Raw genomic sequence first — 14,106 nt, 5'->3', positions numbered from 1 at the left:
CGCTTTCTGCCACTGAAACTGTGTAGTGTAATACAGTGGGCCTGAATTTTCCAGCAGTCTCCCACACATAAAAAGGGAGATTTATATTGCCACTAAGTGGATCTGTGGCAGTTCTCTTTTTTTATATATCTTCCAGCCACTTTCTGCCACTGAAACTGTGTAGTGTAATACAGTGGGCCTTATTTTTCCAGCAGTCTCCCACACATAAAAAGGGAAATTTATATTGCCACTAAGTGCATCTGCGGCAGTTCTGTTTGTTGCATATCTGCCAGCCACTTTCTGCCACTTATACTGTGTAGTGTAATACAGTGTGTCTGATTTTTGCAGCAGTCTCCCACACATAGAAAGGAGATTTATATTGCCACTAAGTGCATCTGTGGCAGTCCTGTTTGTGGTATATCTGCCAGCCGCTTTCTGCCACTTAAACTGTGTAGTGTAATACAGTGGGCCTGAATTTTCCAGCAGTCTCCCACATATAAAAAGGGAGATTTATATTGCCACTAAGTGGATCTGCGGCAGTTCTCTTTTTTTATATATCTTCCAGCCACTCTCTGCCACTGAAACTGTATAGTGTAATACAGTGGGCCTTATTTTTCCAGCAGTCTCCCACACATAAAAAGGGAGATTTATATTGCCACTAAGTGCATCTGCGGCAGTTCTCTTTTTTAATATATCTTCCAGCCACTTTCTGCCACTGAAACTGTGTAGTGTAATACAGTGGGCCTGATTTTTCCAGCAGTCTCCCACACATAAAAAGGGAGATTTATATTGTCACTAAGTGCATCTGCGTCAGTCCTGTTTGTGGTATATCTGCCAGCCACTTTCTGCCACTGAAGCTGTGTAGTGTAATACAGTGGGCCTGATTTTTCCAGCAGTCTCCCACACATAAAAAGGGAGATTTATATTGCCACTAAGTGCATCTGCATCCGTTCTGTTTGGCGTATAGCTGCCAGCCACTTTCTGCCACGTAGACTGTGCAGTGTAATACAGTGGGCCTGATTTTTGCAGCAGTGTCCCACACATATAGAAAGGGAGATTTAAATTCACAACAAGTTTACCTACACCTTATACCTTGTTTTACAGTACCATATAATGGTTGTTAGTTTGGTTACATTTTCCCAAGAATAAGGAAGTCTGGTGGAAGAGGTTGTGGATGTGGGCGGTCATTGCCAGCTAGTAATGATGGTGGTGGTGGTGGTGGAGCATCTGGTGGTAAATAGCACCTAAGGCTCGAGTTGTTGAGCCAGCGTCATCGACTGGCTACACAAGGCCTCAAACGCTCCCTTTTCTGGGAGTAGGAAAACCACTTTTAAACCTGGAGCAGCAGGATAAAGTTTTGGCTTTCTTTGCTGACTCATCCTCTAGCTCTTTCGCCTCCTCTTTGGAAAGTTCAAAATTAAAAAGCAGCGAGTCATCAGTGGATGCTCCCGGTCAGGAACAAGTCGCTCCCTTGTGTCCTTCACCCAGAACAACAGTGAAGGATGCGTCAGGCGACACAACAGGTTACTCCATGGAGATCTTTACACATACCGTGCCTGGGTTAGAAAGGGAAATTGTTATTAGGCCATTACAAGATGAATCGGACATGGAGTGCACAGATGCACAGCCACAGCTAGATTAATATGCTGTTCCATTGACTCACATCACAACATTGCCCTCGCAGTGTACTGAGCCAGAACCTGACCCTGATGAGACTATGGTGCCCGTCCCGAATGCTATAGCACCTTACACGGTGACACAGAGGAAGGTGCACAGAACATTGAAGAGGAGGTGATAGATGACCCAGTTGATGACCCCGATTAGCAGCCATTGGGGGAACAAGGTGCCGCTGGCAGTAGCTCTGAAGCGGAGGAGTATGAGCCGCAGCAGGCATCAACATCGCAACAGCTTTCATCTGGCAGGCCCATATCTGGCCAAAACCGTGTCAAAACCAAAAACAGTTTTAGGACAGCGTGGCCATCCAGTGAAAGTAGCACAGCGTGCAATGCCTGAAAAGGTATTCGATAGTAGGAAGAGTGCCGTCTGGCAATTTTTTAACCAAGATCCGAATGATCAGTGCAAAGTTATCTGTAAGAAATGCTCAAGGACCTTTAGCAGAGGGCAGAATGTAAAAAATTTAAATACAATGTGCATGCGTAGACATTTAACCAGCATGCACTTGCAAGCCTGGACTAACTACCAAAAGTCCCGTAACGTAGGTGCACCTGCTTTGCATGAAGCTAGTCAGCAATGCTACATTGATTCCCTCACTGTAAGCCCACCATTTAGGACACCACCTGCAGCAAATGTGGAGGTATCGTCGAAAGGCCAAAGCAGTCAGGGAATCACCAGGTTGTTGGTAGGAAACACTGTATGTAGGCCAACAGCAAGAATACCCTCACCAACCCTCTCTCAATCTGCCATGTACACCACCACCCCTGCTAGTTCCACCATATGCAGCTCTCCAGTCCAGCTCACCCTTCAAGAGACTCTCGTTAGGAAAAGGAAGTACTCATCCTCTCATCATCGTACACAGGGTTTGAATGCCCACATTGCTAGACTAATCTCATTAGAGATGATGCCCTACCGGTTGGTTGAAAGCGAAGCTTTCAAAGCCCTGATGGCCTACGCAGTACCTGTCATGATTCCCAATGGCAGGGACTCAGGCAAAAACGGACTAGCTCTAGGAATGACGGAATCTCAGATGACCGCGACACTGAACCTAACACGCAACTAATAGTAGCCAGGGGGTGTGCCTACGATTATCCCTAGACACCTCGCACCAGCCGGAGATCTAGTTACTCCTAGTAGAGGAATACACAGACCTGGCTTGCCTCCAGGGAAACCCCAAAAGTGATAGTAGCCCCCCACATATAATAACGGTTAGGTAAGAGGAAAACACGTACGCAGTATGAATATAGATTCAGCAAAGAGAGGCCCTCTGACTAGATAGCAGAAAATACAAAAGAGGACTTCGCGGTCACCTCAAAACCCTAAACAGCCATCCTGAAATTACTTTAACTCCGTTATCAACTCATGACACCGGAGTAGTAATTTCAGATCACTAGAGCTTCCAGCAGCAAGAGAAATATAAATGCATGCTGGACAAACAAACACAAAAAATGCCAAAGATCCAACTTAGCTGAATTGCAGACTTGGAGCAGGTAGCAAGCAACAGAGGTGCTCTGGTAACATTGATTGCCGGCACTAGAATGACTGAGAAGCCAGACTAAATAGGAAACTCCCAGATTCCTGATGGGAACAGGTGCAAGACAAAAGTCAGCCAGTACCACCAGTAACCACCAGAGGGAGCCCAAAAACAGAATTCACAACAGTACCCCCCCCTTAAGGAGGGGGCACCGAACCCTCATGAGAACCACCAGGGCGATCTGGATGCGCCCTATGAAAGGCGCGAACCAAATCAGAGGCATGAACATCGGAGGCAGTCACCCAAGAATTATCCTCCTGACCGTATCCCTTCCAATTAACCAAATATTGAAGTCTCCGTCTGGAAACGCGAGAGTCCAAAATCTTCTCCACAACATACTCCAATTCACCCTCCACCAGCACAGGAGCAGGAGGCTCAACAGAAGGAACAACCGGTACCTCGTACCTCCGCAACAACGACCGATGGAAGACATTATGAATGGTGAAAGATGCTGGTAGGTCCAAACGAAAAGATACAGGATTAAGAATCTCCAAAATCTTATAAGGACCTATGAACCGAGGTTTAAACTTAGGAGAAGAGACCTTCATAGGGACAAAACGAGAAGATAACCACACCAAGTCCCCAACGCGGAGATGATGACCCACACGACGATGACGATTAGCAAACTGCTGAGTCTTCTCCTGAGACAACTTCAAATTGTCCACCACATGACTCCAAATCCGGTGCAGTCTATCCACCACCGTGTCCACTCCAGGACAATCCGAAGATTCCACCTGGCCAGATGAAAAACGAGGGTGAAACCCTGAATTGCAAAAGAAAGGAGAAACCAGAGTGGCAGAACTGGCCCGATTATTGAGGGCAAACTCTGCCAACGGCAAAAAGGCGACCCAATCATCCTGATCAGCAGACACAAAACACCTCAAATAAGTCTCCAAGGTCTGATTAGTTCGCTCCGTCTGGCCATTAGTCTGAGGATGGAATGCAGACGAAAAAGACAAATCAATGCCCATCCTGGCACAGAACGCTCGCCAGAACCTAAACACAAATTGAGACCCCCTGTCAGAAACGATGTTTTCCGGGATACCATGTAAACGAACCACATTCTGAAAAAATAAAGGAACCAACTCAGATGAAGAAGGCAATTTGGGCAAGGGTACCAAATGAACCATCTTAGAAAAACGGTCACACACCACCCAAATGACGGACATTTTCTGAGAAACCGGGAGGTCCGAGATAAAGTCCATAGAGATGTGCGTCCACGGCCTCTTCGGAATAGGCAAGGACAACAACAATCCACTAGCCCGAGAACAGCAAGGCTTGGCCTGAGCACAAACATCACAAGACTGTACAAAGGCACGCACATCCCGAGACAGGGAAGGCCACCAGAAGGACCTGGCCACCAAATCTCTGGTACCAAAAATTCCAGGGTGACCTGCCAACACAGAAGAATGAACCTCCGAGATGACTCTACTGGTCCATTCATCTGGAACAAACAGTCTCCCAGGCGGACAACGATCAGGCCTATCAGTCTGAAACTCCTGCAAAGCACGTCGCAAGTCTGGGGAGACAGCAGACAAAATCACCCCATCCTTAAGGATACCCGTAGGCTCAGAATCACCAGAGGAGTCAGGCTCAAAACTCCTAGAAAGGGCATCTGCCTTCACATTTTTTGAACCCGGCAAGTATGAAACCACAAAATTAAACCGGGAGAAAAACAACGACCAGCGCGCCTGTCTAGGATTCAGACGCCTGGCAGACTCAAGGTAAATCAGATTCTTGTGATCAGTCAAGACCACCACCTGATGTCTAGCACCCTCAAGCCAATGACGCCACTCCTCAAATGCCCACTTCATAGCCAAGAGCTCCCGATTACCGACATCATAATTTCGCTCGGCGGGCGAAAACTTTCGAGAGAAAAATGCACATGGTCTCATCACTGAGCAATCGGGACTTCTCTGCGACAAAACCGCCCCCGCTCCAATCTCGGAAGCATCAACCTTGACCTGAAAATGGAGCGAAACATCAGGCTGGCGCAACACAGGGGCGGAAGAAAAGCGGCGCTTAAGCTCCCGAAAGGCCTCCACAGCCGCAGAGGACCAATTGGCAACATCAGCACCCTTCTTAGTCAAATCAGTCAGAGGTTTAGCAACACTTGAAAACCCAGTTATAAATCGACGATAGAAATTAGCAAAGCCCAAGAACTTCTGAAGACTCTTCAGGGAAGTAGGCTGCGTCCAATCACAAATAGCCCGAACCTTGACAGGATCCATCTCAACAGAAGAAGGGGAAAAAATATACCCCAAAAAGGAGATCTTCTGAACCCCAAAAATACACTTTGAACCCTTTACAAACAAAGAATTGGCCCGCAAAACCTGAAAAACCTTCCTAACCTGTTGAACATGCGACTCCCAGTCATCCGAAAAAATCAAAATATCATCCAAATACACAATCATAAATTTATCCAGGTATTTACGGAAAATATCGTGCATAAAGGACTGAAAGACTGAAGGAGCATTAGAAAGACCAAAAGGCATTACCAAATACTCAAAATGGCCCTCGGGCGTATTAAATGCAGTTTTCCACTCATCTCCCTGCTTAATCCGCACCAAATTATACGCACCCCGAAGATCAATCTTAGAGAACCACTTTGCCCCTTTAATACGAGCAAATAAATCAGTCAATAGTGGCAAAGGATACTGGTATTTGACTGTAATCTTATTTAACAGGCGATAATCAATACAGGGCCTCAGGGAGCCATCTTTTTTACCCACGAAAAAAAACCCTGCTCCTAAAGGGGATGAGGATGGACGGATATGTCCCTTTTCCAAGGACTCCTTAATATACTCTCGCATAGCAGCATGTTCAGGCACAGACAGATTAAACAAACGACCCTTGGGAAACTTGCTGCCCGGAATCAAGTCTATAGCACAATCACAATCCCTGTGAGGGGGGAGAGAACTAAGTTTGGGCTCCTCAAAAACATCACAATAGTCAGACAAAAATGCCGGAATTTCAGAGGGAGTAGATGAAGCAATGGAAACCAAAGGTACTTCCCCATGAGCCCCCTGACATCCCCAGCTTAACACAGACATTGTTTTCCAGTCAAGGACTGGATTATGAGTTTGCAACCATGGCAATCCAAGCACTAAGACATCATGCAAGTTATGCAACACAAGGAAGCGAATCACCTCCCGATGGTCAGGAGTCATACACATAGTCACTTGTGTCCAGTATTGTGGTTTATTCCTAGCCAATGGTGTGGAGTCGATACCCTTCAGAGGGATAGGAACTTTCAAAGGCTCTAGGCTAAACCCACAGCGTCTGGCAAAGGACAAATCCATAAGACTCAAGGAAGCGCCAGAATCCACATAGGCATCCACAGTAATAGATGATAATGAACAGATCAAAGTTACAGACAAAATAAACTTAGACTGTAAAGTGCCAATTGCAAAAGACTTATCAACCTTTTTTGTGCGTTTAGAGCATGCTGATATAACATGAGCAGAATCACCACAGTAGAAGCACAACCCATTTTTACGCCTATAATTCTGCCGTTCACTTCTGGACAGAATTCTATCACATTGCATAATCTCCGGTGTCTGCTCAGAAGACACCGCCAAATGGTGCACAGGTTTGCGCTCCCGTAAACGCCGATCAATCTGAATAGCCATAGTCATGGATTCATTCAGACCTGTGGGCGTAGGAAACCCCACCATGACATCTTTAACGGCGTCAGAGAGACCTTCTCTGAAATTCGCCGCCAGGGCGCACTCATTCCACTGAGTAAGCACAGACCATTTTCGTAATTTTTGACAATATATTTCAGCTTCATCATGCCCTTGAGAGAGGGCTATCAAGGCCTTTTCAGCCTGAATCTCCAAATTAGGTTCCTCATAGAGCAACCCCAGTGCCAGAAAAAACGCATCCACATTGAGCAGCGCAGGATCCCCTGGTGCCAATGCAAATGCCCAATTCTGGGGGTCACCCCCCAACAAGGAAATCACAATTTTAACCTGCTGAGCGGAGTCTCCAGCGGAGCGAGATCTCAGAGAAAGATACAATTTACAATTGTGCTTAAAATTCAAAAAACGAGATCTATCTCCAGAAAAGAACTCAGGTATAGGAATCTTGGGTTCTGACATAGGAGCATGTATAACATAGTCTTGGATATTTTGAACCTTAGAAGCAAGAGCACTCAGGCCTGTAGCTAAACTCTGGATATCCATTTCTCAACAGCTGAGATCTGAGCCATTCAGGGGTTAAGAGGAGAGAAAAAAGCAGCAGATTGCAATTATGGCTAGACAGAACTTCTGAGTAAAAAAAAAAAAGTGTCAGAAACTTCTTCTTTTCTCTCTTTCTTCAGCCAATACCTTTAATACATTTATGGCCGGCAATACTGTCATGATTCCCAATGGCAGGGACTCAGGCAAAAACGGACTAGCTCTAGGAATGACGGAATCTCAGATGACCGCGACGCTGAACCTAACACGCAACTAATAGTAGCCAGGGGGTGTGCCTACGATTATCCCTAGACACCTCGCACCAGCCGGAGATCTAGTTACTCCTAGTAGAGGAATACACAGACCTGGCTTGCCTCCAGGGAAACCCCAAAAGTGATAGTAGCCCCCCACATATAATAACGGTTAGGTAAGAGGAAAACACGTACGCAGTATGAATATAGATTCAGCAAAGAGAGGCCCTCTGACTAGATAGCAGAAAATACAAAAGAGGACTTCGCGGTCACCTCAAAACCCTAAACAGCCATCCTGAAATTACTTTAACTCCGTTATCAACTCATGACACCGGAGTAGTAATTTCAGATCACTAGAGCTTCCAGCAGCAAGAGAAATATAAATGCATGCTGGACAAACAAACACAAAAAATGCCAAAGATCCAACTTAGCTGAATTGCAGACTTGGAGCAGGTAGCAAGCAACAGAGGTGCTCTGGTAACATTGATTGCCGGCACTAGAATGACTGAGAAGCCAGACTAAATAGGAAACTCCCAGATTCCTGATGGGAACAGGTGCAAGACAAAAGTCAGCCAGTACCACCAGTAACCACCAGAGGGAGCCCAAAAACAGAATTCACAACAAGTACCAAGCTATGACCTACCCAGTCAACACTTCTTTGCGAGAAAAGCCATCCCAGCCCTCCACCAAGCATGTCAAAGACCGCATTGTCCATGCACTCAGGCAATCAGACAGTAGAAAGGTGCACCTCACATAAGATGCATGGACCAGTAGGCATGGCCAGGGACGTTACGTGTCCATCACCGCACACTGGGTTAATGTGGTGGATGCAGGGTCCACAGGGGACAGCCATAGTGGGACAGTTCTGCCTAGCCCAGGTCTAGGAAACAGTTGGCTGTAGGCGTTCGCCACCCCTCCTCCTCCTCCTCCTCCAGCAGAAGCGAAAGCTCATCCACAGAGCGCAGTCGCACGACCACTCCATCCGCAGCTGCCAGTGTTGCACACGAGGTGTCCCATTATGGAACAGTTAGTGGTAAGCGTCAGCAGGCTGTGTTGGAAATTAAGTGTTTGGGCGACAACAGACACACCGCGGAAGTTCTGGCCGAGTTCTTGCAGCAAGAAACTCATTCATGGCTGGGCAGTGTACATCTTGAGGCAGGCAAGGTAGTCAGTGATATCGGAAGGAATTTTATGGCTGCCATAGCCCTTTCAGAACTGAAACACATACCTTGCCTGGCTCACACCTTGATCCTGGTGGTGCAGTGCTTCCTGAAAAGTTATCCAGGGTTACCAGCCCTGCTCCTGAAGGTGCGAAGACTTTGCTCGCACATCTGCCGGTCGCCCATACACTCCAGCCGTATGCAAAACCATCAGCGATCGTTGAAGCTTCCCCAGCACCGCCTAATAATCGACGTTGCAGCAAGGTGGAACTCCACACTGCACATGCTTCAGAGGCTGTGCGAACAGAAGTGTGCTGTAATGTATTTGTGGGAGGATACACATACACGGGCACGCAGTTGGATGGCAGACATGGAGTTGTCAGGTGTGCAGTGGTCGAAGCTACAAGATCTCTGTCAAGTCCTTCAGTGTTTTGAGGAATGCACACGGCTGGTAAGTGCAGACGACGCCATCCTAAGCATGAGCATCCCACTAATGCGTCTGCTGATGCAAAGTTTGACGCACATTAAGGAGCAGGCATCTGCAGCCGAGGAGGAGGGAAGCCTTGATGACAGTCAGCCATTGTCTGCTCAGGGAACTCTCCTGGACGAGGTGGCGGACGAAGAGGAGGAGGAGGAGGAGGATGATGGGGATGAATATTTATGGGAGGAGGAAGCTTCTCAGGGGGCAATAGAAACTGGTGGCGTTGCAAGGTCAGGTACAGGGTTTTTGCGGGAGACAAGAGATGTTGATTTGCCAGAAAGTGCTCCTGAACCCAGCACAAGCAGTGATTTGACACCTGGAACATTGGCCCACATGGCTGATTATGCCTTGCGTATCCTAAAAAGGGACCCCCGCATTATCAAAATGATGACAGATGACGATTACTGGTTGGCCTTCCTCCTGGATCCACGCTATAAAGGGAAATTGCAAAATATCATGCCACATGAGAACCTTGAGCAAATATTGGCTACCAAACAAGCAACTCTTGTAGACCGTTTGGTTCAGGCATTCCCAGCACACAGCAGCGGTGATGGTTCTCACACGAGCTGCAGGGGGAAACATGGCAGAGGTGTTAGAGGTGCACAAATCAGAAGTGGCGTGATTTCGCAATGACCGCAGACACGACAGGTACTGCTGCATCAATTCAAAGTGACAGGAGACAACATTTGTCCAGTATGGTTACGAACTATTTTTCCTCCCTTATCGATGTTCTCCCTCACACGTCATTCCCCTTTGGTTTCAGGGCATCTAAAATAGACACCTGGCCTGAATTGGCAGAATATGCATTACAGGAGCTCGCTTGCCCAGCTGCTAGTGGGCTATCAGAAAGAGTATTCAGTGCTGGTGGTTCAATACTGACCGAAAAAAGGACTCGTCTGGCTACTAGTGTTGAGCATTCCGATACCGCAAGTATCGGGTATCGGCCGATACTTGCGGTATCGGAATTCCGATACCGAGTTCCGATATTTTTGTGATATCGGAAATCAGAATCGGAAGTTCCCAGTGTATGGTTTCCAGGGTCTGGAGGAGAGGAGACTCTCCTTCAGGCCCTGGGATCCATATTCATGTAAAAAATAAAGAATTAAAATAAAAAATATGGATATACTCACCCCTCCGGCGGACCCTGGACCTTACCGATGTAACCGGCAGCCTCCGTTCCTAAGAATGAGGAGTTTAGGACCTGCGATGACGTCGCGGCTTGTGATTGGTCGCGTGAGCGGTCACATGAGCGGTCACGCGACCAATCACAAGCCGCGACATCATCGAAGGTCCTAAACTCCTCATTCTTAGGAACGGAGGCTGCCGGTTACATCGGTAAGGTCCAGGGGCCGCCGGAGGGGTGAGTATATCCATATTTTTTATTTTAATTCTTTATTTTTTACATGAATATGGATCCAAGGGCCTGAAGGAGAGTTTCCTCTCCTTCAGACCCTGGGAACCATCCAGGATACCTTCCGGTACTTGTGTCCCATTGACTTGCATTGGTATCGGGTATCGGTATCGGTGATATCCGATATTTTTTGGATATCGGCCGATACCATCCGATACCGATACCTTTGAGTATCGGAAGGTATCGCTCAACACTACTGGCTACCCAAAATGTTGATGATCTAACCTTCATTAAAATGAACCAATCATGGATTTCTAATTATTTTGCCCCACCTTCGCCTGCTGACACCTAGCTTTCCTGTAAAAAGGTTTTGCTTTTGGACTCCTCTTACTGACTGCTCCAATTCCTACATTTGCAGCTGCTGAATGTCCACCATAGGCCATTTTTACACCTCCCTAAATGGGCTGACTTCCCCCATGGGGCCTTGGTCACCACTTGGCGCAAGCACCCTTACGAGTGCTGTTTGCCTGGACAGGTGGGTGTGCCCACTTTTGGCCGACAGCACTGGCACAGGGTCCCTCATAGTACAATGAAGTGTCTCTGGCGGTGGTGGTGCACACCCAACGTCAGACACACCGTCGTAATATGAGGGGCCCTGGGCCAGTACTGCTGCCCATGAGACAGTGTTCCCCCCCAGCTCAAACAGTGCTCTACCACTTGCAAAACTTTCCTCTCACTGCTCCACCACTGTTTAGTCTGTGCTGTTAAATCCTTCAATGGCACTGCCAACACAAATTTGTTGAAATGATAGATGATAGTAAAAATATACAGGTGCCCTGCCCTCCATTTAGACCTGTGAATACTGTGCGCGAACTACCACTGTCTGCTACTCAGCAGAGGAACCCACCCCTGTACCTAGCTTTGCCACCTGTTTATTTAGGAACATTTTTTTTGCAGACTTTTAGCCCACTTTACTATTTTGGCAAACTTACTGTGTCAGCCACTCCTTCCAGTTGTCCTCCACCGAACAAAGCAGTGCCGCCAGTTTACTCCTGTTACCAGTTTAGAACAGCATAGAGCCTACTTTTTTATTTTAGGCCTAGTAAGTCTGCGCCACTCCTTGCAATTGTCCTCCGCTGACCAAACCAATGCTGCCTGTGTACCCCTGTAACCCATTTTAAACTGCATAGAGCCTACTTTTTTATTTTAGGCCTAGTAAGTCTGCGCCACTCCTTGCAATCGTCCTCCGCTGACCAAACCAATGCTGCCTGTGTACCCCTTTAACCCATTTTAAACTGCATTGAGCCTACTTTTTTATTTTAGGCCTAGTAAGTCTGCGCCACTCCTTGCAATCATCCTCCGCTGACCAAACCAATGCTGCCTGTGTACCCCTGTAACCCATTTTAAACTGCATTGAGCCTACTTTTTTATTTTAGGCCTACTACCTGTGTCTGTCTGCGCCACTCAATACAGCTGTCCTCCACTGAACAAAGCTAATCTTTAATCTTCAGGCTTTCGGCCTATATTTAGAATATGAAAATGCATTTGGCCTACTAGTTTAGTTGGGCCCTACTAACGGTGTCTGCCGCTGCTTGCTTTTCTCCTCCACTGAATAAGGATGAGCTTCAATTTCCAGCATATATCAGATATTAAACTGCATTTGGCCTACTTGTTTGGTTGGGCCTACTAATGGTGTCTGCCGCTCCTTGGTGTTCTCCTCCACTGAACAAAGCTGAGCTTCAATCTTCAGGCTTTCGGCCTATATTTAGAATATGAAAATGCATTTGGCCTACTAGTTTGTTTGGGCCCTACTAACGGTGTCTGCCACTCCTTGCTTTTCTCCTCCACTGAACAAAGCTGAGCTTCAATCTTCAGGCTTTCGACCTATATTTAGAATATGAAACTGCATTTGGCCTACTTGTTTGGTTGGGTCTACTAATGGTGTTTGCTGCTCCTTGGTGTTCTCCTCCACTGAACAAAGCTGAGCTTCAATCTTCAGGCTTTCGGCCTATATTTAGAATATGAAAATGCATTTGGCCTACTAGTTTGGTTGGGCCCTACTAATGATGTCTGCCACTCCTTACTTTTCTCCTCCACTGAACAAATCAGAGCTTCAATCTTCAGGCTTTCAGGCTATATTTGGAATATGAAAATGCATTTGGCCTACTAGTTTGGTTGGGCCCTATTAACGGTGTCTGCCACTCCTTGGTGTTCTCCTCCACTGAGCAAAGCTGAGCTTCAATCTGCAGGCTATCGGCCTATATTTAGAATATGAAAATGCATTTGGCCTACTAGTTTGGTTGGGCCCTACTAACGGTGTCTGCTGCTCCTTGCTTTTCTCCTCCACTGAACAAAGCTGAGCTTCAATCTTCAGGCTTTCGGCCTATATTTGGAATATGAAAATGCATTTGGCCTACTAGTTTAGTTGGGCCCTACTAACGGTGTCTGCTTCTCCTTGGTGTTCTCCTCCACTGAACAAAGCTGAGCTTCAATCTTCAGGCTTTCGGCCTATATTTAGAATATGAAAATGCATTTGGCCTACTAGTTTGGTTGGGCCCTACTAACGGTGTCTGCCACTCCTTGGTGTTCTCCTCCACTGAACAAAGCTGAGCTTCAATCTTCAGGCTTTTGGCCTATATTTTGAATATGAAAATGCATTTGGCCTACTAGTTTGGTTGGGCCTACTACCGGTGTCTGCCGCTCCTTGCTTTTCTCCTCCACTGAACAAAGCAGTGCCGCCTGTTTACTCCTCTTACCAATTTTGAACTTCATTTGGCCCACTTTATTATTTGGGCCTACTAACTGTGTCTTCCACTCATTACAGTTGTCCTCCACTGAACAAAGCAATGCCACCTGTTTAGTCCTGTTACCACATTTGAACTGCATTTAGCCCACTTTATTATTTGGGCCTATATCTGTGTTTCCTCCTCATTCTGCCCATTGCCCAGCTAGTGATAGATGAGTCTGCTGGTACATTGACCCAGACCACTACATTCCCCTTGCACTCTACACAGCCAGAATCTGACCCTGCTGAAAGTCAGGTTCCCCTTCCTGCATACTATACCACCTTACACGGGGACAAAGAGGAAGGTGCAGATGAAAGTGCAGCTTCCTTCATCAGGTGGGGGGCATACTCGTTGGCGACGTCACTGGCACAGGGCCCCTCATAGTATGCCAAAGTGTCTCTGCCGGTGGTAGGCACCCCCGCCGTCAAACACACCGCCGTACTTTGAGGGGCCCTGTGCCAGTGCCAATGCGAACGAGTGTGCCCCCCTGCTTGCTCAGGATCACAGCACTTGCAAAGCTGAAATACTTACCTCTCCCTGCTCCACCGCCGTGACGTAGTCCGCGTTTCCTGGGCCCATGAAAAACGTGAGCCAGCCCTACCCCCCCTACAACTTTAGCCAAATGACCCCCAATTTTCAATGCCTAACTATTATTATAAGGTAAATTAAGATTGACAAGCTTAAGTAACAAGAATGGATGTTTTTGGCA

Source organism: Ranitomeya variabilis, chromosome 2 (genome assembly GCF_051348905.1).
Source record: "Ranitomeya variabilis isolate aRanVar5 chromosome 2, aRanVar5.hap1, whole genome shotgun sequence".
Lineage (NCBI taxonomy): Eukaryota > Metazoa > Chordata > Amphibia > Anura > Dendrobatidae > Ranitomeya > Ranitomeya variabilis.
This window is presented reverse-complemented; position numbering follows the sequence as displayed.